The sequence below is a fragment of the Drosophila obscura genome, unplaced genomic scaffold (genome assembly GCF_018151105.1).
Source record: "Drosophila obscura isolate BZ-5 IFL unplaced genomic scaffold, ASM1815110v1 contig_46, whole genome shotgun sequence".
Lineage (NCBI taxonomy): Eukaryota > Metazoa > Arthropoda > Insecta > Diptera > Drosophilidae > Drosophila > Drosophila obscura.
Window position 1 is genome coordinate 564700 of NW_024542835.1, and position 25752 is coordinate 590451.

The 25752-nt window shown below is 35.0% G+C and overlaps 1 protein-coding gene across 2 annotated transcripts in view; it reads left to right on the top strand.

Moving 5' to 3' along the window:
- Window positions 1-6719: 6719 nt before the first annotated feature.
- Window positions 6720-25752, top strand: part of LOC111073818 (lachesin) — a 49401-nt gene continuing 30368 nt past the window's right edge. For both annotated transcript variants that reach the window (XM_041595279.1, XM_041595280.1), the window contains exon 1: window positions 6720-6791. The gene's annotated coding sequence lies outside the window, so the exon portion shown is untranslated. The remainder of the gene's footprint in view (window positions 6792-25752) is intronic.

Sequence of the window (25752 nt, forward strand, 5' to 3'; positions counted from 1 at the left end):
GCCAAAACTTCGGAACTAAGGATGTCCGGCTTTAACCAGGTCTCGGTGAACACAATAACGTGGGATGAGAATGCGAGGCTCTCAAGGAAAAGAGTGCTGAGCTTACTACGCAAGCCTCTAGCATTCTGGTAGGTAACTACAAGAGAGGAAGTTAGTTTTTTGGATGGGTGGAAGTAGAGGTGGAAGATGAGGATAGAGATGGAGATGGAGCACTGGTCTGAATGCTAGGAAGAGTAATGGGGGGCCCATTCTTTTTCTTAGCCTTAAACTCTTTAACCACCAAATGCTCCGGCCAAAACTTGGCGGAAAAAATGGTTTCAAATTGAGTTGGGGAGACGCTTATCTTGAAGGAAGATATCTCCCTGGCGTATGAAAAGTTAAATTTTTCCACCTTTAAGCCGACGGCTTTTATTTTGCTTTGTATAAAAGCGGTCACATCATTGGATGTGAGGTCAGGGGTTAGCCGCGAGACAAAAACTTTTCGCTTTGGTGGGGCTCCCACCAGTGGTTTTGGCACCACTGGCCTAGTACCTGTGATGGCAGTATCCGGTGGTCCTGGACATCTATTAGCTGGTGGGAGCGAAACTGAGGGATAGTTAAGGGTGCGGACTCGATGGACACGGACTCTACAGACATTTCTAACTGCATACTCTCCGAAGTGACGCATTCGGCTCCCGAATCTGCATCACCAGCAGCGATCGTTGCCTAAGGGAGTGGTCGGAGTAAGTTTTTCAGATGCCAGCGGACATGAGGCAGTCGGCGCTTGCAAGTCCCGCGGAGTAGACCTCTTGCGCCTCGGAGACTCAGCCAGCAGCTGTAAGCTGCTGAACTGAGTGTTCATGGCCAAGAGCCGATCATATTGCTGTTTAAAGCCTACGATTAGCTCTTTGAAGCCACCCCGCGTCTGCCTCATGAACGAACGCATGTCGTTTTCCACAGCACGGCATTCCTCACAACTATAATGTAGGCCGTTGTTATGGAAAATGGCGTCTCCTACACGGCCCGAGATCCCTACACATTTTGCGTGCACTACGCTTTCGCAAAGGTGATCTGCTTCTTGCAGGTTTTTTTGGCACAGACGACAGAAAATTCCATATTTATGTCTTTTATTTTTTTTTACTTCGGGAAAAAAAAGTTCAAAACAAATAGCAATCAAACCATTGTGCAGAGCAAATGCTTAGAGCAATGCTTAAAGCGAAATCGGTAAAACATGAGAGAGGAGAGTGGTTGCAGCAACAGCTTATAAGTGAGAGCGTTACTGCACAAAAAGTTACAAGAGCGAGAGCGAAAGAACAGTTATTGAGAGTTAGGTGATAGAGAGAGTGATAGACGCAATAACTACGACAAAGAGCGGCTAAATGTAATGAGAGGGCGTACTTACGAAAAGCAACAACACAAACACACGACTAACCGACGCACAAAATTTATTAAATAAGTTGTGTTTTTACACAATTATCAGGCATGCACCCGCGGTAAAAGTATGATTTTAATGTAAGTTAGTTAGAGAGTTAAATTATAGATAAAAAAAACACCCGCTGCTTAAGTTAAACAAAAGGAAAATGCGGAGCGCAAAAGAAAAACACGTCTGGTCACTACGAAAGAGAACGAACGAACGAACGCACTTCACATGAACAGGACGATTACATTTATTGCATTCGACTCAATTTGCGCCGGTCAATTTTCTTGGCAGAATGTTCAGACAAATGATGCAAATATCCTGATCATCGTCCGAAAGAGCCTTCGCTTAAATGCTGGTTTGGCTAATTATACCTTTCGGCCACGCTTTTTCTGGGCAGAATCAGATGCCTGCATATTTTTTCAGATTCGAATCGATCTAAGCTGCCTTTTCCTTCAAAGAAATAATGCACATAAGTAATTTAAAGTAAGCATGGAGCTTTCCATCGTCTTTCTATCACGATTCGAAGGCTTCTGTGTTGTAGCACTTTGCAGAGGACCAATCTTTTCCAAAAGTGATAGGCAGCTAGTTGAAGATCCACAGTGGTTTAAATGTTATTATTTTGTACTACCATAAACAACGATATAATGGAATTTCCCAACCAGATACACGCACAAAAAAAAAACAGGGTGTCCACAACTGGTATCATGGCGTGTGTCATAGCCGGGGCTAGCAGACAATTTTACCAAAAGACCAAAAAAATATGTTGCGCATATATAAATATATATTAAAAACGGTTAAAAACGAAAATAATTCACAAACTACAATGACTAAAATTAGTCAACTAGTCCCCGGTCCACAACAGGGACTCCGCGGATTTAATACAAAACAATAGGAAAGGAATGGTTTTTACATTTAATGACTTGGATAATTATAATTATCACTCAATATTTCAAGTATACATATGTATCTACCTTTGTTCATACAAAATGGTTGATAGCCTTGCAATTTCGTAACCTAAGCTTAAAAACTACTTATATTTTTAGTAACGTAACATCCAGTTCATATCTTGTCTTATATCTTGAAAGACTTAGGTTCGATAGCACTACGCGACAAAATTGAACTTTTTATTTAGGCTGTGAACCAAAATGACTTTTTCTGATGGATTTCGGGAATTACAAATTTATGTAATACTTTATTTTTTTTATGGTGTCATTTTTTTTTTAAAGAATTTTTTAAATCTGATAGTCTTTTTTCATGGTTTTTTTCAAATATAGTGCTTCTATTTTTCACATAACTTAAGTATCTTATATCTGGTTGCATAGTACTTTGCAGTTCTGAAAAGCTTAATTAGGCGTCGTTAAAGGTATTGCTCATAAAATTCTATCGATAAACGGTCAACTTGCAGCCGTTTGACCAAAACGACTCAAAACTAATTTTACCTGAAAAATACCGTTGCTGGTCCAATGCCAAAGAAACACGGTCAGGTACCAAAAATTTAACACCTTTTCGTTTGGCAGTTGGGCCCGCAACCTTCCAAAAAGTATTTTTTGTCCATTTTTCACTATTGAGGTTTGGTTAATTTTAGCTCCACCGTTTATCCATAGATTTTAATGAACAATAAACGAAACGAACCTTAAACGACGCCTAATTAATGCGTCTATCTAAAACAAAAAATGTTAGCCAAGAATTTTTTTTTTCAACTTTTCCCGAGTTTTTAAAGACAAAATTTCTAAAAAAAAAAATAAATACCGCTAAAAATGATGAAATTTGAATTTGAAAGCTTAATAAATTTCAGGCGTTAAGCTGCAGATACAAAGGGCCTGGGTCGGATTTGTAGCTGCATTTGTCAGCTTTTTAGAACTGCAAACTGCAGAACTATGCAATGAGATATAACACACTTAAGTTATGTGAAAAATATAAGCACTACCTCTGAAAAAAAATATTAAAAAATACCAGATTTTAAAAAATTCTTTAAAAAAAACTACACCACTAAAAAAAAACATAATTCGTTAAACAATTTTAAACCCCGAAATCTATAAGAAAAAGTCATTTTGGGCCACAGCCTAATTCTCGTTTTGACTAGTGTAGTTAGTGAATATTAGAATTTGTAAAATTAAAAAATTTTTTTTTTTTGAAAATACATAATGGAAAATCCTAAAAACTATTAAATGGCAATTTCCATTGATTAAACTACATTTGATAATTTTATAGACAGCACTGACTAAATACACCCCAGTTTTGCACTTATAAGGATATTTAAATATGTATTTTGTAAACTGTAAATTCAGAATGCCTGTCTAGCTAATTTAATGCGTATTTACATGCATATGGCTGCAGCAAACATTTACCACAATAAAATTTTGCGCAAAATGAGTGCAAGGTAATTTGTTTTATTTAATAAGCCACTGTCCGATTCTGACCATGTTATGTACATTCTTGTGGTTTATCCCAAAAAGTAAAAGGTGCAAGCAAGTGTAGTTATTTTCTAACAATTAACGCCCAAAACAGTTTAGTATTCTTCCGGTTATTTTTTCAGCTTTGCCGTCTATTCTGAGACGCTGGTGTTCTCTACTAATATAATCCAGTAACTTGTGAATTTAAATGCCATCTGTTTATTATTGACTTTCAATATATTGAATAAACGGTTTCTGGTCGTTGTTATACGGTTTATGAATTACAACAGTCCAACCAAGCTCCCTTAGTTTTCGACGATTTATAACTGACGTGTGTGGACGTCTATTGTGTTAGCCAATGGAGTTTAGTATTGGTCCACATGGAAGCAGCTTTTGGTAGATGTTGATGATTACAGCGTTAGCAAATGTACAGTAGAACCTGTTTATCTTCGACAGTTCCTTCTAGATTACACAGAGGTTTATTATTACAAGATTTCGGGGGTATACAGTTCTATATAAAAAAAAGTATTTAAAAGTATGTGGTATTTAAAAAATCAAACTCGATAAACTATTGAGTGTTTCTTGTTTTTTCTATCTTCAATGTTGAATATTTTTCAGAGTCGGAAAATAATGTTATATAAACTTTTTCTCTATTACTATCGTATTACTAACGAGCGGAAATGTTGTGAGCCGCGGCAAGAGCTCTACTTTTAGCTCTACTTTTATACACCGTCAGTATATATATAATCGTATGATTTATGTATGTTACCTATACCTATATTTTATACTTAATAATACGTAAGCTTCGGCCAATTAACATTTTTCCTGCCTTTGTCTGGGATAAACAAAGAGAGCAAGAAAGGAACCACGGCTCTAATTTTAGTTCTTCCACTTTCAAATAATGTCCCATTTGATTAGTTTATTTCAAATATTTTATGTGATTCCATTTTTCCGCCAAGAGGACTGTGTGTGAGAGAGAGAAAGCCCGTTAAAGGGGGTTGTAAATTTATTTGCTCATTCTGGCTATAATAACGAGTTCGTCTGGATTTAGCAATCCCAATTTTCTATGATTCTACGGATTTGGTTTTCTCGTATCTTTCAAATTGTGGATACCACAGATTTTCGCCCTTTAAAGTGGCAATAGGGGGAGTGACTATTGCGACTCGGCTAATGATGTTGATCATATAAATTACAGCCATTCACAGCTACAAAATAAACGAGAAGGAACGTGTGAGTCGCTTCTGGGGACGCGACTCTACTTATACCCGTACTTGATTTTTGAGCTTGATTTTTTAGAATTTTAGAATAAAAAAAAATTTTACATTTTACATTTTACAGACGGACAGACGGACGGACAGACGGACATGGCTATATAGACTCGGCTATTGATGCTGATCAAGAATATATATACTTTATGGGGTCGGAAACGTTTCCTTCTCTGCGTTGCACACATCCACTTTTACCACAAATCTAATATACCCCTTAACTCTTTTTTGAGTACGGGTATAAAAATATATACCTACACTGACGAGCAAAACTGTAACACTAATTCTGTACTCCCACTTCAACAGCCTGTAGCTTGTCTTCTGTTTATGCATCCTAAAGAAGTCTTGTTTTGTTGGTGAGTCATTTAACTAATTTTTTTGAAAATTTGAAGCCATTTGATACGCCGGAAGAAATTTGCCAAACCAAAATGTAAAAAAAGTCAAATGTTACAGTTTTGCACTGCGGCTATATTTTAAACAAATATTTTTATTAATAATTTTAATAATGTGTTCACAGCCCTTTTATGCGATCGGGAACATGGGTCTTGCTGTATGTAAAAAAATGTATTTTTCAGCAAGACAATGACCCAAAGCACACGTCTATTTTGGTAAAAAATTGGATATTGAAGCAAAAATTTCAATGTATGAAGTGGCCACAACAATCTCCAGACATGAACCCAATTGAAAATTTATGGAGCCATGTCAAATCGCAGCTGGCGAAATATGCGATCCCTCCAACTGGAATGAGGGACCTATGGGAGAGGACCAAGGACGTTTGGTACTCTATACCCCCTGAATTTGTGCAACGATACACCCAAAGTATGCCAAATCGCATTAAGGAACTGGAAAAATCAAAAGGGATGTGGACACATTACCAACAAAATTTCAATAAAAATATTCATTTAAAATATAGCTGCAGTGCAAAACTGTAACATTTGACTTTTATTACATTTTGGCTTGGCATATTTCTCCCGGCCTATCAAATGGCAAGAAATTTTCCAAAAACATAGTAGACTTAATCACCAACAAAACAAGATTAAGATCTTTAGCATGCATAAAAGAGAACAGAAGTTACATACCGTTGAAGTGAGACTACTGACATCGTGTTACAGTTTTGCTCGTCAGTGTATACTCATTGAGTTTTGGGTATAAAAATGAACGAATTGATTTAAACTATTAATACACATTATTTGGAGAGCACAACGGAACATTCTCCTTGTAAAAATTTATAGAGAAAAAATTATAGTCAAGTGTTTCCAAAAGATCTATGTATATTTCAGACCTTATTTAAAAAAAAAAAATGCATATATCATTTAGCAGCTCTTAGCAGGCCTGTTCGAATAATCTACATAGGCAAAGCAATTTAACATAAGTTCCACAAACACGTGGTGGTATCTATTATTTCCTTGTAAAGCGACATGGTGCTCTCTCTCCAACCCCTTTCCATATACGGCACCAATGGGTGCGCAGCACTAAAACTCCCCGGCAATCGTAATGTCGCTACTGAGCGTCGTGCTTACGAAGGGACGAGCACGACGGTCCTTATTCAGGCTTCTTTCACGCCACGCTATCACCGAAATTTCTTTATGATTTCAGTCCCAAGCAGAGCTTGTAGCGCGACGGTCGAGCAAAATTCAGTAAATAACTGCACGGGACCATATCAATACTTGTGAATATACCGCAAATTGCCGTCATTCTTCTATAATTTATATTTACTTGACGGCAGACAGAAACGTATGAAAAACTTTTTTAAAATTTAGTATAATTATATTCTGCATGGATGTACTGCTCAAATAAGATTTAAAGAAAAAGAAGTAATAATGCCTCAAATTATTTCATAAATGTCAAATTAAAAAAAATATTCACGATCACTTGGACTATTTTTCTTATAATAAAAATATGTTTTTTACGGATGTTAAGACGCATTCAAAGAAGGTGTAACAAGAGTGCATCTGATATACATGTGAATAAAAAAAAATTGACAAAAAATGATGGCAACCAGTAAAAAAACTGCATTAGCAATACGTCAGTGTCGGAAATCCCCAGTATATTGAAAACAATTTGGCGACTGTGTGACCTAACTAACAAACAATTTAAGAAAATTTATATTTTGAAAATAAAATCGAATTCAGGCATAATGAGTGATAAAGATAATCATTTTTAAAATAATTTTTTATCTTAGAGCATTGAAATATTTTTATTAAAAAATTAAGCACCATGAAGTTGTCTAGGTTTCAGCAGACCAGACCTCATTTTAAAATATTGAGTTTAAATCTATACATGCAAAAATACGTTCATATGTTTATACATGTACTTAAAAGCTTTTAAGAGAAACCATCAGTATATGCTCATATACATACATACATACATATGAGTACAGATGTGCAATGTTTATCACATCTGAATATTATTGTATTTCAACTAAATTTTCTTTGTGTGGATATGTGCAAAACGTAAACGATATAGAATCGACTGTGACAACACCGACAAAGGCACACGGAATTTATTTATTGTTCACATGTTAAGAGTTTTGAACGATATTCTAAACATACTATACAATCGAATACTTTAAAAGTTATACGTATCTTATAAAACTAAATAAATATCCGACAGATAAATTAAATTATCATACATATACTCGTAGCAAAAAAGAGGTGGCAAGAGATTTTTGCAGAGACCGTAAATAATGATTATTTTTTTCTCGAAAAAATCATTCACTTAAAGTAGCCGCACAGAAGAATTATATAGAGAAAAAGACTGCTCTAAGGATAAACTATGCAAATTATGAATAATCATTATTGATAATAATTATTTTTATTTCAGCTTCCATGATATTTCAATTATTTAATTTTGAGTTTTATATTTGATCGAAAAAATAAAACTTAAAGTTTAATCATTATTTTTTAGTTTTATTGTTTTTTCTCAAACATAATTATTATGGATAATCATTCATAATAATTAATAAAAATAATTATTATCAGTAATAATTATCTCAAAAACTAAAAAAAAAGGATTATTGTGTGATTTTTAAATTATAGCTTTTAATGATAACGGTCCCTCCATTTTTAGATTAAGCCATTTGGATAGTTTGAATATACGCATCTGATAGAAAATTTTCCAAGGATTTCATGCGCATTCAAAGTTCACCATTTTTTCAGTGAGCAGGACTTACTCAACTTTTATGCACATGCTAGGAAGACCAAAAACAAAAGAAATATATAAGAACAAATACAAATTTTATTTCTATCTTTGTAAAATCCAATTAACTCAATTGTTTTATCGACAACAAAAATATTGATCATTTTACATAGGAAAATATACACCAGTAACGAATGTCAACTTTGACTATCTATATGAGCATATACTGATGGTTTCTCATAAAAGCTTTTAAGATCATGTATCCGTATAAACATATGCACATACTTCCGCATGTATAGTTTTAAACTCATATTGTAAAGCTTCTAGACATTGTAGCACCATGTACTCTTGAAAACTAAGTTTTGAAAAAGTTTTCTTTCAAATTCATTTTGTTTTATGACGATATTTTTATTTGTTCAGAAGTTATTATTTTATCAAGCTGAAATGGCCGAAGGGCCCATTGTGCGTCGCAACCAAATATCCTACGACAATGGCAAAGCTTTTTTCAAAATATTAGTGCATTATTATTCTACATTAGTGAAACCTTAAACTGCGTACGATCATTAAATTAATAAAACCACGACATTTAGATTACTATCCTCTGTGCAATGACTGTAAATGCATTGGCTTAACCAAGGAATTTCAACAATTAGCTGAAACGTAATTATAAAATGTATACATTTGAATAAAAAAAGAATCTTTGGTGCTGGACAAGCCAGCCGAAGCATTTATTCAAATTTGTACAGTGACTGACAAAAGTCTACGTCCGGAACTGGTATCGGAGCCGATAAGTGCCACATGCTCACTCTCCATGTATATATATATTATTTTTTTTTTGATATCACTATTCGCCAAATGGAAAGATTGATTTGTTGGCTAATGCGGATATGTTCACAAAACAGACCGCGATATCTCTTAATTTTTCATGCAATTTTCATGAGAGACGGGAAACCGTTTTATCTCGGTAATTCCGCTGGAGGCGCACACCTGACGATTAAGAGTGTGAGTTAGAGATTAATGGTTTTTCTTCATTCTGGCTATAATCATCCACAATCCGCAATCCGGTAGACATGATTCTACACTTTATATTATCTCGTATCTAAAAAATTTTGGGTGGAGATGTAACATGGAGCATAGAGCACTCATCGATTTATAAGTGATGAATATTACGAAAAATGCATACATTTATAAGCCATGAATTACACTGAAAAGTAATCCATGTATGTATAAGTGATATATTTCAAGAAAAATTATGGAAATTTTTAGGACAAAATTGCGTATAAAAATATTTAATTTAAAAGAATCGGCACTTCAACAGAATCGCCTCTGAAATAATATGGGCTATTCAATTATATCCGCTATGCTCCTGTTTTCGTAAATTTTTGCGATGACGATTTGTGCGTTCCGGTTTTCGTAACTTTTTGCCATCGATAGTGTTTTATATCAAAATTATTTAAGATATTTATCTTGAAAAAAATCTTTCTTAGTTTTGGAAATGGAAATATTTTAGTAAAGTATGCCATCGTTTTGGTAATCGCATTTTATTATACCAATGTTCCGTATATTGGTGATCTAATAATACCAAAAAAAATGATATATGTGCATATTTATATATATGTATATATATTGCGTGTTGGAAATTCGTACATCTGTTTCATTTGTTAAACTGTTGTTTCAACAATGCTCTCTGTATCTCAGCTATGATAGATCCACAGTATCTGCTCGACTCGTGTCCCGCATTTAGGGTTTTTCCTGTTTTTGTTCACACTTATTCATTTCATTTTCATTTTTTACAATGCGAAATACATGTATTTTTATTATTATTTTAATAAAACACTGCAGTTACCTGATAATAATAAATTATATATTTTGCCCAAATAACACAACCTGCGTCTCACTTTTCACCGCACAATTGTAATAACGTTGTTGACGCCGACGGCAAAACCGAATTCTGTTACGCCGCGCGGGGAAACGAAAGAAAATAAGAAAAAAAGGGTTCGGTTTGACCGACCTCAACGCCTAAATGACGCGTTGTTGACAATTGTCATCGCCTACTTATGGTACTGCAGGGCATGCTGTTACATACACATGCACTTGCACAAATCGAATATACCACAATACTCTTTGAGTACTGGTTAAAATAACGTAGTTTTGCAGTTTTGTTGCAAGTCCATTTATATATACATATGTACATATGTATGTATGTACATTGTATATTTAGAAACAAAAAAATAATTGCCTTCAATAACACTATTCGACAAAATAGAACTTTTTTTCCTCAAGGAACCAAACTGCCTTTTTATACCCGTACTCAAAAAAGAGTTAAGGGGTATATTAGATTTGTGGTAAAAGTGGATGTGTGTAACGCAGAGAAGGAAACGTTTCCGACCCCATAAAGTATATATATTCTTGATCAGCATCAATAGCCGAGTCGATATAGCTATGTCTGTCTGTCCGTCTGTCTGTCTGTCTGTCTCGATAAGCTCCTAGATCTCAGAGACTATAAGAGCTAGGGCAACCAAATTTGGTTTCCAGACTCATGTGGTATCCCACTGCTACAAGTGTATTTCAAAATTTCTCGCTCGCACACTCTGCCGCGTTCAGTGCGCGAACAACCCCTAGCGGAGGAGATGTAGAATATGAATGGTACATCTATAATCTACATGTTAGATGTAAAATATACATTTTAGATGTAGATAACAGATGTAGCAAAAATATGTAAAATGTATATTTTTTTTTAATTTTAAAATTCTAAAAAATCTTAGGCTCAAAAATGTATATACTGACTGAGTACGGGTATAAGTAGAGTCGCGTCCCCAGAAGCGACTCACACGTTCCTTCTCGTTTTGGATAGATTTGGGGCTTTACGTTTTTTTCCGAATTATGATCCTTTTTCTATATCAGAACTTTCTGTTTGAAGAATGTTTGAAGTCTGGTATTTTTTTAAAGCTTTTCTTCAGAGGTAGCGGTTCTTTTTTTTCACATAACTACTCTTACATCTGGTTGGACCTAAGCACTTTGTGGTCTTAGCTAACCGTCTGGGAAATATTAAGCTTTAAAATCCAATGATTTTTGTGCGGTATTTCTTATGAAATGTTGACTTAATAAAAAATTAAGGAAAAGTCGAAAATCGGTCAAATGTTATTTTCGAGGGTTAATCAAACAAACAAAAACTCTTCACAAAAAATTCTTTACAAAAAATGGTAAATGTTCGATATACGGGCATATACTAAAAAAAAACGAACCAAAAAAAAGAATTTACATGCAGAAACTATTTGGCGGTCGGACATGGTTCTTTTTTAATTGAATTGCAAAGTTTCATTTTTGCTCATACTTCACGATGTATTATGCGGCCGCTATATCTACGTAAAAAAAAAACAGAACACAAGAAAACTTGGGAAGTCAGCTATTCCATTGATTACCTCTCCCAGATCTAGGCGAAAGACAATACGACAAGATTATTTCAACCTCTTTTGGCAAAAATAGCGACAAAACGTATATATGCTATAATATTTTAATGGATCTTAAAACAATTGGTTTACCTGTCTTTTATTTTAAGTTACAATTGTGAATCTAATAATCTGAATGTTAAAGTGCAGAGTATGAATTTGTACGTTGTACTTAAGAAAAAAATCGACTCCACTCCTTGCATACAAGGCGGGCTGATATAGATAAGTATATTGAATATATTTCTGATAGTACATACTTACATACATAAGTATTGATTGGTAAAGAAGTTACAGAAAATCTTGCAGTACAACGCTGTCATACTTCTAATTATTTGCCCTTAAGAGTTTTACATCATTTAAGAAGAACACTTACCAATTGACCTTGGGCAATGTTTCTGAACAGATTGGACCTTTTACAAATCGTTTTAACTTAACAATATGGAAACCCTTTTTATCAAGAGGTTTCACCGCGAAAGCACATCTGAATATTCGAAATGAATTCAAAGGCAAAAATATGCAAATGGAATTGCTGCCAGCTATCAACTTCTTTATTATAGTGGCAAAGACTAGGTGGTGCTCAGCTGTCGTCTAGCCGCAGACCTGCCCACCGTAGCCAAGCCTTTTCTTCTAAAAGCAGAGCTCGACTCCTCCTTAAATTTGTTCGTGATTGCTAATGTAATTGAATTAAGTGGCGACTTGTTGATAAGGAGTAAAGTCAACAGGCACGCTCCACAACTCAATTGGCCACAGACGTGCCGAAGAATTGCTTTGTGCGGGCTCTATTTATATGAGGGCATTGCGAATACGTTTTGCCTGGCATCTGAAACCTACATATGTATGTGTACATATTTGGTCTCGCAGAATGGCGCTTTCAGATGACAAAAGAAGTGCAGTATACACAATATAAATTCACATATTTTTCTCATTGCAAGAGGAAATAAGCAAAAATGTTAAACTTATATACATATGCATAAAAATGATGAATACTTATTACCTGTAATTCATTTATGAATGCAAGCCAAATAGTACTTATTACACAAGTAGGATGTCCAACTGCAGGTAATTTTGTGTAATACTCCTGCATAATACTCCTGACAATGTCTGCCTCAGACATGCAAGGGGCGGAAAAGTTGTAGAAAACATTGTGAAGAATGCCTGTCCATTTGAAACCAAGCATCGCCAGATAGGTAATCTCCATGCCCATCTCAATGAAACTCTTTATCTTTTAGTTTTGTGCGGTAACTTTCCCCACACAACTTTCTGTACCCATTACCCGTGGAGTAAAAGGGAATATTGTATTCGAGGAGATACATACTAGTACGCACGGGTATAAATTACCGAAAGAAGGAAGTAAAGTATTCTTGATCAACACCATCAGCGCAGTCAAATGAACTAAAGGCATTACAGCTTTAAAAAATGTAAAACCTTTTTCACAACTTTAAAATAATACTGCAATTTACGGACAGTGCTATTGATGTTCTTACTAAAATAAGAACTGGAAGTTTAATTTTACATATTATAAAGTGTTGAATGAAAGTAAAACCAATTAAAAATATTATTTTCGTCCTATTTTCGTAATCTATCGCGTTTAACGTGCTCATATTTATATTTCATCTGCTCGGACTATGCTTTTTTCTTAAAAAGAGCTTATTTAAAGTACTCGCTTATAAATCTACCTGCTGTGTGCCTTTTAGTATCTTACTGTCAAAGTCCTTGAGTTTTACTTTTTGTTTTTTAACTTTTCTGAAAATGTTTGGAGTATAAATCTTACTATATTTCGTTATTATTTCTTGTTGGCGCATTGCTGCATTCTTTTACTATTGAACAATAATCTATTATAATAAGTTAAGTTTATAGTACAACTTAAAAAAGAAATTCAAAGTGTCGTTATCGTAATTGCAATGAAAAGTTTTTTTTCCCCGTTATTTGGTATAAACTCTAAATTGAAAGCTATTGAATTGAAATTGGGATTGTATTGATATTTTACATACCCAAGAGAACCTACCAAGTTTCATTTTTGATTTAGGGCCCTATTTCATCTAGCTGCCATATAACCGATCTGGCCGACTTGCCCCAACCTTTTTTTTTATGAAGCTATTAAAGTGAAATTTGGCTTATACGTATACAAGATGACCTATTAAGTTTCATATGGTTTGGGGCTATCTCACTATTTCATATAACTGCCATAAAACTGATCTGTCCGACTTGCAACGAGGTATTAGATAACACTTCGGATTTTTACTTTTTATTTATTTATTGACATAATATTCTCGACATTTAAATGTTTTTGAGTGATAGCTTGCAATATGTGCTGTTAATCTGCGTCCTATGAGCGATTGTTGTTGCTAAAAATGTCTACACATATTGCACTAAAAATATTAGTATTTTCTCAAAATCATGTGAATTCAGACAAAGAGGATACTAGCTTCTCAAAAATTATCACACATTGTTTAAAAACTTATAAATTACCACTTTTTGAAACGCTTTGCCATGCAAAAGTACTGATCGACGAAACACAACTACATTTGTTAAGGTCATTCTAAAAATATACATAGGCAAAACATGGCTTAATTGGACAGAAACAACTAACATTGACACAAATAGACAATCGTTTCAGTTTTTACAAAACATTCGCCAGAACAAGCCAATTCCTGCCAATTTCATACAAAACGTATGGAATTTAATAAGCTTACTAAATCAACTAAATGTTAAATTACTTAACTAAAAGAAAATTGGCTCTATGACAAAAAAACGGAAAAAAAAACCACTGTGCAATGGTCTGTGCAATGCACAGAAAGATATTAGATCGAGATTATATCACAAATCAACACTGACAACTAAATCAAGGCAATACTTGTTCAAAAATCATTAAACATATGTAATATCACAAAACACAATGACAGTTAAAATCAAAGCAATACTTGATAAAAAAAAAAATAAGATCGTGAAATCCCATTTAAAAGTTAATTGGTGGCATGTTATGTCACAAAAAATATCTACTGATAGCTAAATCAAAACAATACTTGATCAAACGAGAAGGAACGTGCGAGTCGCTTCTGGGGACGCGACTCTACTTATACCCGTACTCAGTCAGTATATACATTTTTTAAAGGATATAATTTTTTAGAATTTAAAAAAAAATTTTACATTTTACATTTTTTTGCTACATCTGTTATCTACATCTACAATGTTTTTTTATTCTACATCTAACATGTAGATTATAGATGTACCATTCATATTCTACATCTCCTCCGATAGGGGTTGCTCGCGCACTGAACGCGGCAGAGTGTGCGAGCGAGAAGGAAAATGAGTTGCGTTGTCGTCGGCAGGAGTGGGCAGGGGAAGCAACTGAAAATTAATTTCTTCATTCTGGCTATAATTATGATCCGATCTGATTCGGATTCGGCAATCTGGTAGATATGGGCATTCTCTACGATAATGCGTTTTTAGTTTTATCGTATCTTTAAAATTGTGCCTGCCACAGATTTTCGTCTTTTGTGGGGGCGGAAGAAGGCGGGGCGAAATTTTTAAATACACTTGTAGCAGTGTGATATCACATGAGTCTGGAAACAAAATTTGGTTGCTCTAGCTTTTATAGTCTCTGAGATCCAGGCGCTCATCAAGACGGACGGACGGACGGACGGACAGACGGACAGACGGACGGACAGACGGACATGGCTATATCGACTCGGCTATTGATGCTGATCAAGAATATATATACTTTATGGGGTCGGAAACGTTTCCTTCTCTGCGTTGCACACATCCATTTTTACCACAAATCTAATATACCCCTTAACTCTTTTTTGAGTACGGGTATAAAAACACTAAATTCGCGATTAAAAGTTAATGGGTTGTAATATGAAGATCAATAGTACTTTACGACCTATGCGCAGATAATATAACATATAACCATATAACATCTGAGTCCGACTGTCTAATACATTATATACATTAGGCTGGGACAAAAAAGTTTTTTGAAGTTTTAATTATCTTTGCAAAATAGCAAAGTTCTTTACAACCAGACGTTAGATACTAAAGTTATGTGAAAAAACAAAGCGCTATCTCTGAAAAAAACTTTAAAAAAATATATCAGTTTTCAAAAATTCTTCAAAACAAAGTTCTGCCATAGAAAACAAAAAATTATCATCAAACCATTTCTAAGCCCTAAGTCTTTAAGAAAAAGTTGGTTTTGTTCCTTGAGGAAAACTCGTTTCGAGTAGTGTAATTGGTGAAATCTATTGCATATATATTGATACCATTCATATCGTCATTAATATTGGTAGTAAAAAACCAGCACAAGTTTTTGCGAAATAGTTAACTAAACAACTTAACAACCTCAGCTGAACTTCTTGATTTTCACCAATCGTTCATTTTTTAACAGTAAATAAAAAATAAATAAAAATACCTTATTATCAATATGAACTAGTTTCTAAGTTTCAATATTTTTCGAAAAAACCGGCGAATTCAATTTTTTTTTAATGTATTATTACCCAAAAAATTTGTTTGCTCAAATTTTGGCCAAGCCTAATATACATACAGATGTGTTCAATGAAATAGTAGTGCCGCACCTCACTACTTTCAAAACTCTTTTTGAGATATTTCTAGTCCTTCAAATTAAACAACTGATACCTTTACGGAAAGCCTGGAATGTAAGCATTCGAAACTTGAAGAAACCCCGTTACATTTGCATTCCATCTTCTTGTTTTTCATGACTTCAGACAACTACCCATGATATCTGCTGTTCAATGAAATAGTAGTGCTGGGATAAATTTATTTTAAAAAATGAAAAATAAAAAAGCAAATTAGTTTAAATAAGTCACAACCCGTAAGCTCAATTTGGTTATCAAATAATTTGATGAAAGAAAGGTTTGTACATAGCGGTTCTTTTGATTTTGAAGCGTTGAAGAAATCATTGCTCGGTCCAGAAGAGGAGACCCAAGATTTAGATTAAAAACTTAAGGCAGGAGGTATATTGGGATTGAAAACTAAGTTGTATGCACTCTCACTATTGTGTTTAATTAATTAACTATAAGAAATAGACTGAAAATTGATTTTGTATTCGAAAAACATATTTTTTAGAGGATGGTCGGCGATGGTCGAAGGCAAGACCACGCCTTCAATATCCTCAAAAATTATGAAAAGAATTTTTAATCGCTCTGTCAGTGATGTGACGGTTCTTAGACGGTTGATTACACATTATTTGAATGCAAGAAGTCCCAGAAAGCTCCGCGTTTGGATCTGAGAGTACATGGGTGCACGACTTCAGTTTGGAAAATCGCATGTGGTCTGGCCTGTGTTCACAGTGACAAAGATGCTTTTGACTGATGATAGTAAAGTTGTATTATATGGTAAGATAAACTCAAAAGATTATGTTTGGCATTCACAGAAATCCGATTATCACTTAAAATCATGAAAAAAATAGCATTGGGCATGCTAGGCTGAGCCTTATGGGGCCCAGCTCATATGAGCTATTACTTTCTAGCCTGGCGTTTGAGTATAGTATGGTTATGAGCGAAACTGTGTACAGTATGTCAACTAATTGTTTGCAAAATGAAATAAGTCAGACAATTTCAACTTTAGCATTCAAAATATAAATACAGGCATTATTTGGAAAAATTTTGTTTATTAATTATATTATATATATGTATAAGCTATAGGAAGGAAAAAAAAAAAAATTACGAAATTCCAAGCAAATCGTAAAAGAAATGAAGAAAACCAAAAAACGGCATTTTTGACGCTGTCAATAAATTCTTTGCAAAATGCAAACAATAATACTAAAAAATTATATATCTTTGTAACAACAAGATATAATTGGCTAATATTTTGTATGCATAACATTAGCATCCATAACTGCCCTGAGACGACGCGACATCGACGATATAAGTGCCTCTATATCGTAATATTCAGATATTTTTCCCCACTCCTCATTTATACACTTTATCAAATCAATTTTTGAACTTGGGGCTTCAATTATGAAGCACCCAGGTGCGACTCAGCAGCGATTTTTGCTTCGGATCATTGTTTTGGTAGAGCTTGTATTTGAGTTTGCTGCTGTTTCCTGGATCAACAAAGCCAAACTTTTGCGCACTTTTGGTCAATTCATTTTTTAAAATGTCCAAGTAGAACTCCTTGATCATTATATCATTGAAAATGCGCAGCTCTCCAACGCCTTTAGATGATATACAGCCCCACACCAAGACTGAGAGCTTGCCAAATTTGACGGTTGGCACAATGTTCTTGGCCTGGAGTGCTGTGTTTGGCTTCCGCCAAACTTTTCCTGGTCCTTCATTATAATACATCGATATCTTTGTCTCGTCACAAAAAATGACATCGTTCCAATACTCCGGCGAATTGCTAGAATTAAATATAGCGAAATTCAAGCGCTTTCAATGTTAACAGAGGATAGCAATGGCTTCTTCCTTGCAACATATGATAAGTACTTGTGTCGTTCAGTACTTTTTTTTCTTTCTCATGGCATATGGTCTTATTGCAAAGTATTTTAATGTCATTCGTCAATTCTCTGAGGCTTTTTTACGGTTTAATTTCAATTTTTTTTTAAACTTCTGCACTGTCGCGCCGAGAAAGATTTGGTGGTCTGCCGTCAGAGCTCTGAAATTCCAGCCTTTTTTCATTTTCCGGATGGTTAATTATATTATAAATTGTTGTAAGTCTAATTTTATAAGTTTCAGCTAACTCTCATGCTATTTTTTTATTTGTAAAATTATAATAAACTAATTAAATCAAATTATCCTCAGTGCGTTTGCCAAGCATTGCAAAAATCATCAATAAAAAAAAAACGGGACTTGAACCGAAGCAACTTTTAGCTGGCCTGGAGTGCTGTGTTTGGCTTCCGCCAAACTTTTCCTGGTCCTTCATTATAATACATCGATATCTTTGTCTCGTCACAAAAAATGACATCGTTCCAATACTCCGGCGAATTGCTAGAATTAAATATAGCGAAATTCAAGCGCTTTCAATGTTAACAGAGGATAGCAATGGCTTCTTCCTTGCAACATATGATAAGTACTTGTGTCGTTCAGTACTTTTTTTTCTTTCTCATGGCATATGGTCTTATTGCAAAGTATTTTAATGTCATTCGTCAATTCTCTGAGGCTTTTTTACGGTTTAATTTCAATTTTTTTTTAAACTTCTGCACTGTCGCGCCGAGAAAGATTTGGTGGTCTGCCGTCAGAGCTCTGAAATTCCAGCCTTTTTTCATTTTCCGGATGGTTCATTATATTATAAATTGTTGTAAGTCTAATTTTATAAGTTTCAGCTAACTCTCATGCTATTTTTTTATTTGTAAAATTATAATAAACTAATTAAATCAAATTATCCTCAGTGCGTTTGCCAAGCATTGCAAAAATCATCAATAAAAAAAAAACGGGACTTGAACCGAAGCAACTTTTAGCTGAAATGAGACCAAGGAAGTCTAGAAAAGAGCATACAATCGGTCGTTTTCGAATTTTCTGACCCGTTAGTTTTTCTGAGGTATTCTTTCAAGCAGTGTTTGCATTTTGCAAAGAATTTATTGACAGCGTCAAAAATGCCGTTTTTTGGTTTTCTTCATTTCTTTTACGTTTTGCTTGGAATTTCGTAATTTTTTTTTTGTCATACCTATAGCCAATACATATCTATATAATAATTAATTAACAAAATTTTTCCAAAAAATGCCAGTATTTATATTTTTAATGCTAAAGTTGAAATTGTCTGACTTATTCAAGATCGACGTTTTGCCTTGGTCAACTGTCCAACTGGATATAAATCTCATCGAAATCTTATGCTGGAATACCAAATACATTATTTCAACTGCAAATCCGTGAACCAGAGCCAAGTTTTAGTAAGTGGTTCATGGATTATTGGCTCAAATCCTATTGAAGCGTTGGCAAGAGATTAATGACCCATATCCGGCCGGTGCATGTTCGCAATGAAAACCAAATTGATAAAAAACTACATATTAAAGCTCAAGAAACATGAAGAACATGAGATATATGCTTGTATTTGAGTTTCGTTATTTTTTTTCAATATTCTAAAAAAACACTATTATTTCATTGAACAGCAGATATCATGGGTAGTTGTCTGATGTCATGAAAAACAAGAAGATGGAATGCAAATGTAACGGGGTTTCTTCAAGTTTCGAATGCTTACATTCCAGGCTTTCCGTAAAGGTATCACTTGTTTAATTTGAAGGACTAGAAATATCTCAAAAAGAGTTTTGAAAGTAGTGAGGTGCGGCACTACTATTTCATTGAACACAACTGTATATACATATACATATAGTTGGCTGAAACGAATTATCTGTAAGGGTATCAAAAGCCACGGCTCGCGAGGCTAGCTTTACTTTCTTTTTATCTTGGCTGCTACATAAAGAAGCATAGTCGAAAGCAATTTCGATTCCATGCAAATTTGCGGAATGCTGACTTTCCCACAGACCCGCTGTCTAACAGTATGGAATGCATGCTTGAAAGTGTTTTTTGGTGTAAATAGTGATGCGTCGACAAGCTGGGTAACATGGAAAGTTTTTGCTCAGCAAGACACACTTTTATTTTATTTGCTATAAATCTCATTAGTATATCTGGATAATACTCAAACGGTTATAAATATGTACATTGTACATATGAATATACTTAGCTTGGCAGGGGTCTAAATTTTCTAATGAATTCACAAACAAATAAGCTACATATGTATAAACTTTCTATTTTTTTTAATTTTATCAGCAAACCGCACAATTTACTAGGTTGTAGATAGCATTTATATTCAGAAATATATATATGTACATATGTATATTAAGTGCTGGAGCATATATGTCATACATATGTACATATAGTGAGTGCAATAATGGTGCTTTTTTGTTTCAAAAATATACATTTTGTGCGCTAGTGCGTTATGTGTTTCATTCATCCATCAGAATTAATTGGCCAATACAAAGAGATATAGTGTGCCGTCTGCATTTTACTGCCGCACAGCTGAAATCAAAAAATTTGACTTCTGTTCAGCTCAACTAGTTGCAGACTGCAACGGATGTGATTTTTTAAAATGTTCAACCATCGTTAAATTTCCCAGAAATATTGCACATGCATATGTACATTTTGTATATTTTATTTAAAAATATTTATCTTTATGTCATGTACACATTGCACATATGTACGAGTATGTACACGTACTTCCTCAAAGGATTTATTCCGTACTTATAATATATGTAGAATCTGTGTTTGTATGTATGTAAATACATTCTCCGAAATTTAGACATTATGCACGTGAATCAACAGAAAAAAATTGTTGGTAAGCCCACAAGGACATACAGTTAACCGCTGCAGAGCGCTGGTTGATAGGGATGTGGAATTTCGAAATCATTCGCCGTCGAAATTCATTCACCACAATTTTTAATCAGAAGTAACTGGTGTAGTATAGCATTTCCGACAGCCTAAAATAAAATTCAAATAAAAAGATTTCAGTCCGAAATCTCATTAAAAACAATTTCGTTTGTAAAAACAAACAAACGAGCGACCAAGTAAACGCACTGGAACATGAACATACACACGCATGGGCCGTGAGCACAATTGTTTGCTTCTGCTTGTGTTGAAGCGTAATCCCTATAGTAGCTGCGCCGACACCAGGGCCAGCTCTGCCACATCGAACGCCCCGACCAGCACCATCTATCCCATCCACCCTACCCCGCATGCACCACTGCCTTGAACTTGTCAGTTCGCTCGTCCGACTGAAGCCCTGGCGGCAGCCAGCCGGCCTGTTTGTCCTCCTCCTCATGTGCGCCTGCTTGTCCATTTGATGGCGAAGAGCTACCATCAATTTGCAACACTGCCTCCACTACCGACTCTCACACCACTCGTGGGGTTTCTTTATCCAGGCCTTTTGGCCCCACCCATTTTGAGTGTAAACACATAATCCATTTAAATTGTTTGTGGTTTTTCTTATTGTTTGTTTCTCGTCTTATTTTCACTGTTCTTGGTATTTTTGCTTTTTCTGCTGTCATTTCTGTAGAATCGATGTAAAAAGCTAAAGGCAAATTGGGTTCATTTTGGAATGCTTCTCGTACAATATTTCCTAAAAAAATCCTTCTTTAGACAAATTCATGTATTCTTAGAAATGTTAATGTTCACTAATCGTGCTGTCTTCACACAGATGAATATGAAATAATTTATTTAAATAGTTCAGTCATTTTTGAAAGAAAATAGTAACCAATCAAATTAAATAATAGTTTAACTGCAATAAAATATGTACTAAATACATATGTACCTAATATGTAATAAATCTGAACACAAAGAATTAATTGAAAGTACTTGATGAAATTGAAGACCGTTTTTTATATATAAATATATATATATATATATATGTACATACACAGTATGTTTTATTAATTGGTTAATAGTATGGGCAACGAAAAAACGTTATTTGCGAAAAAATTTCATGAATTTCTGAATTATATATATTTTTTATTTGGTCCAGCTACTAACCTTTTGATATATACATTGAAATGTAAAGAACATTTTAACTGAAAGAACATTCCGCGAAGCATACCACCGAAGGTATTTTGGGCTTTTGTATGTTTGCTTTTGCTTTAAATTTGTAAAAATATTTCATTTTTGTTGCTCTCTCTTCGTCAGCGTGAATGTGAACCCTTTCGTAAGAATCTTATTAAGTAGTGCAACGGAGAAGGTCAGGTCCAATTAAATTTCAGGAAAATTTTACTAATGAACAGAAAAACGGATTGAAACTATTATAAATGTGAAAATCTAAAAAGCATAATTTTAGCTTTATCTTAATTAATAACACCGCCGGCTGAACGGCGATGGAAAAGCAAATGGAAGCATATAAAGAGAGTGCAATTTTAAAGTAAATGCACAGCTTACCGATCCTTGTGAGAAAGCTCGATCACTCTTTGCTACCAAACCGAATTTTTCTATGAAACGCTGTTATTTTAGTGGAGCATACAGCTTTAATTACTACTTCTATGATGTGAGAAAATAATGACAATATTAAACCTGTCACTATAGTCGTGAGGGGGCTATATTGGTCTGGGATACGAACTGCCACCATGTGTCTTACGAATTTTCATTTGTTTCACCTGAGGCAAATTCCGCACTCTACAAAGAAAATTTTGTTAAAGAATTTTGGGACTTTATACATTTTGAAATCGTTTGTATGGGCTTCCAGTATTCGTGACAAGTTAAACATACTTATGACATATAATTAATAATACTATTTTTTTTAATCATATAAAACTATTAACTATATTATATATAGTAACTAACTTAACCAATTGATATATCTTTTCATGAGATTCTAACAAAACAAGACACTAATCACGAAAATTGTCCAAGAAATGTCCAAGGTACGGTTTTTTTGTTAGTAAATCAAGCCCATTAAACTAGCAAACACAGCAAACTTTGTCTCGCGCCAATTTAACGCCTTCAGATAAACTCCTGAGTGGTTATAAAACACAGATAGTTCAATTTGCTTTATTCTTTATTGGAATGTTATCAAAATCAGTTGAGATCCATACGATGTTTTTCGATATATTTTCCGATGCAAAAAACAAACAACGAAGACGGTTTGCCAACATTCAACGTACAGCTGATCGATCCCACCTTCAGCAGAGTTATGCGGCGGAGTTCCTAGCACTTCAAGAGAGCTCAAAAATTCCGTCGGATAGTTGGTCGCCTTATCCTCGTCGATCACGCTGTCAACGGACTTGTACGAATGCAGTTCTCGAGCGATTTGACTTTGAATAATGAAATCCAAGCTATCGACGTTCTTATTTTCGCTGTATTGCCCGTTCACTAGTACAATCGAGACAATTATAATTGTATGCATATTTTACGCTTTTCATTTCAATTTCCATTGATCCACACATCCAGTAAGACACAATGGCTTTCCGCTAACTTGGCTTAAAATTTAAAATATGAAAAGAATGGGCAAAAAGTGTTAATAGCAAGTTTTAAATCACAGTTTAGAGTATACATTTGCATAATTACTTTATGGCAGAAATTAGTTTTTTTGTCCACAAAATACAAACACTTTGATAAGATTTTTTCTAAAAAATAGACACAACAAAGACTGTCCACAACTACAGCATTGAACGCATAATTCGAAATCTTTTAATAACAATTATATTTGGCATAGCTTGACCTTTATTCTCAATTTTTTCAACAAAGATTTGGATACCTTGTGTTTTTACAACAGAAGCGCAAAGTTGAGTAAAAGTTTCCTCGCCTATTTTGACAGATAAACAGCTGAACAAATATCTGATTTTGATATCTGATATCTGATTTTGTTAGCGCTGCAAAAATGCACCGTTGCAACTAAAATTTTGTAATTTATTGATTCGATGTAGCCAATGTATGCCAAAACAAACGGTAGTCTGTTCCATTGTACATTGCCAAGTGCCAGTAGTTGTCTCGAGAATTTAGCAGCCGATGGATCGCTCTGCAACGTGACTCTCGTGGTCAATTTGAACTTTTCAACATAACAAAGGCGACAATTTCAAGCATGCATTAAGTTCATCGGCATCAGTAGATTTCAGAATGACGAGAAGAGTTTGACGAAAATCTCCGGAGTGCAATATCATAGTCCCACCAAATCGTCTCAAATTACCTCGTAAATCTTTCATCGCCCGGTCAAGTGCCTCCAAAGCTCGTTTATGCGCCATCGTGCCTTCATCCGAAATGATGATTTTTCGTTCTCGACCATTTGACGAGCCATCTCGTCCTAGTATTTGTCCCACAATGCGGTCGGGTTCGACGGATCATCTGGATATAATAATCGCAACAACTTTACGAATTTAATGCGATGGCGCCAAAACAGTTGCATCGGCCAGCATTGTTCGCATATTTTTAAACGTATTTGATGGAGTTTCAGTACTCAACATTGCAGTGGGTTGAGAACGTTTTCGACAAAAGCGGACAGTATGGAGCGATCCAGCGGTTATCGATAACGACATCGTTTCCTTTCACTTTCATCACGATTGATCTGCCCTCCTCATCTGGAGAATGTGCCATTTCTTTCGCAAGGGCCATGGATCATGTTCCTTGAAATATAAATTGGACTTAGTTGTAGAATGAAAAAGAAGGGATGACTTTTAAACAAACCTGTCGTTGGATTGACTATATTTATATTGAAGTGATAGCCATCATCCTCTCCGCGACATAACATCAGTGTGTATTTTTTCTACATGTGACACAATTGTAATTACTACTCCTGAAATGTATTATTTTCTCCGTTTAAAGGAAACTAATTGTGTTTTATTTAAGTACCCTGTGTTGTAAACCGACCATGCAATCTTTCCACTAGCTGCGCTCGTTTAGTTAGCGTATTTTTGTTTATTTATTTCTTATTTAAAGACAATTGTGCTTTCTGACTTCTTCCGTGCATTCGTATTCACAGCTGTGTTGTTTTTGACATTTGCTCGATGCACTCTCTCTGAGCCGCTCTCTACTCCGTTCCATCTCCGTTCTTACCGTTTCTTCATAGATACTTGCACTGAGTCTCTCCGTGCCCGCCGAAAGCTCTGTGTTTATCTCGTCTTTCTGTATTTAAGCTCTGATCGCGTTGATAAAGCTAACTGCATTTCGAGCGGCCACCGTCGAACTCTTGTTGTTGTTTTTGTTATCTTTCTTATTGTTTGTGCGCTTATCTGAGTGTTACAAACGCGAGAGACAGCTTAGGCATTTACACCGACTTGATTGTTACCTTTTGCTCATCTATTTTTTGGGTCTACACTCTTACAATGAGTACATGCTGTGCTAAAAAGCGCCGCTCGGTAGCCCTAAAGCTACTTTCACCTACTGCTGGCTGTGTGACAACATGGCACACACGGTATGCACTGACCTCGGCCAAATTGGTGGACGCGTAGTCGACTTGGTAAAGTCTCGCTGTGGCCTTAACTGGAAATGCTATGACTGCAGGCTAATTGAAAGCGACATGCAAGTTTTTATGAGACTTTGGTGCTGTCCAACTTGGATGTAATGGGGCACCGACTGTGGCTTCTGCATCCACCTCCTCACTAGCCGCCTCTCCTGCGCCGGTGTCTGACTTCGATGTCAGGCGGGAAGTCAATGACGATCCCGTCGCTAGAGCTTCGGTTCCTTCAC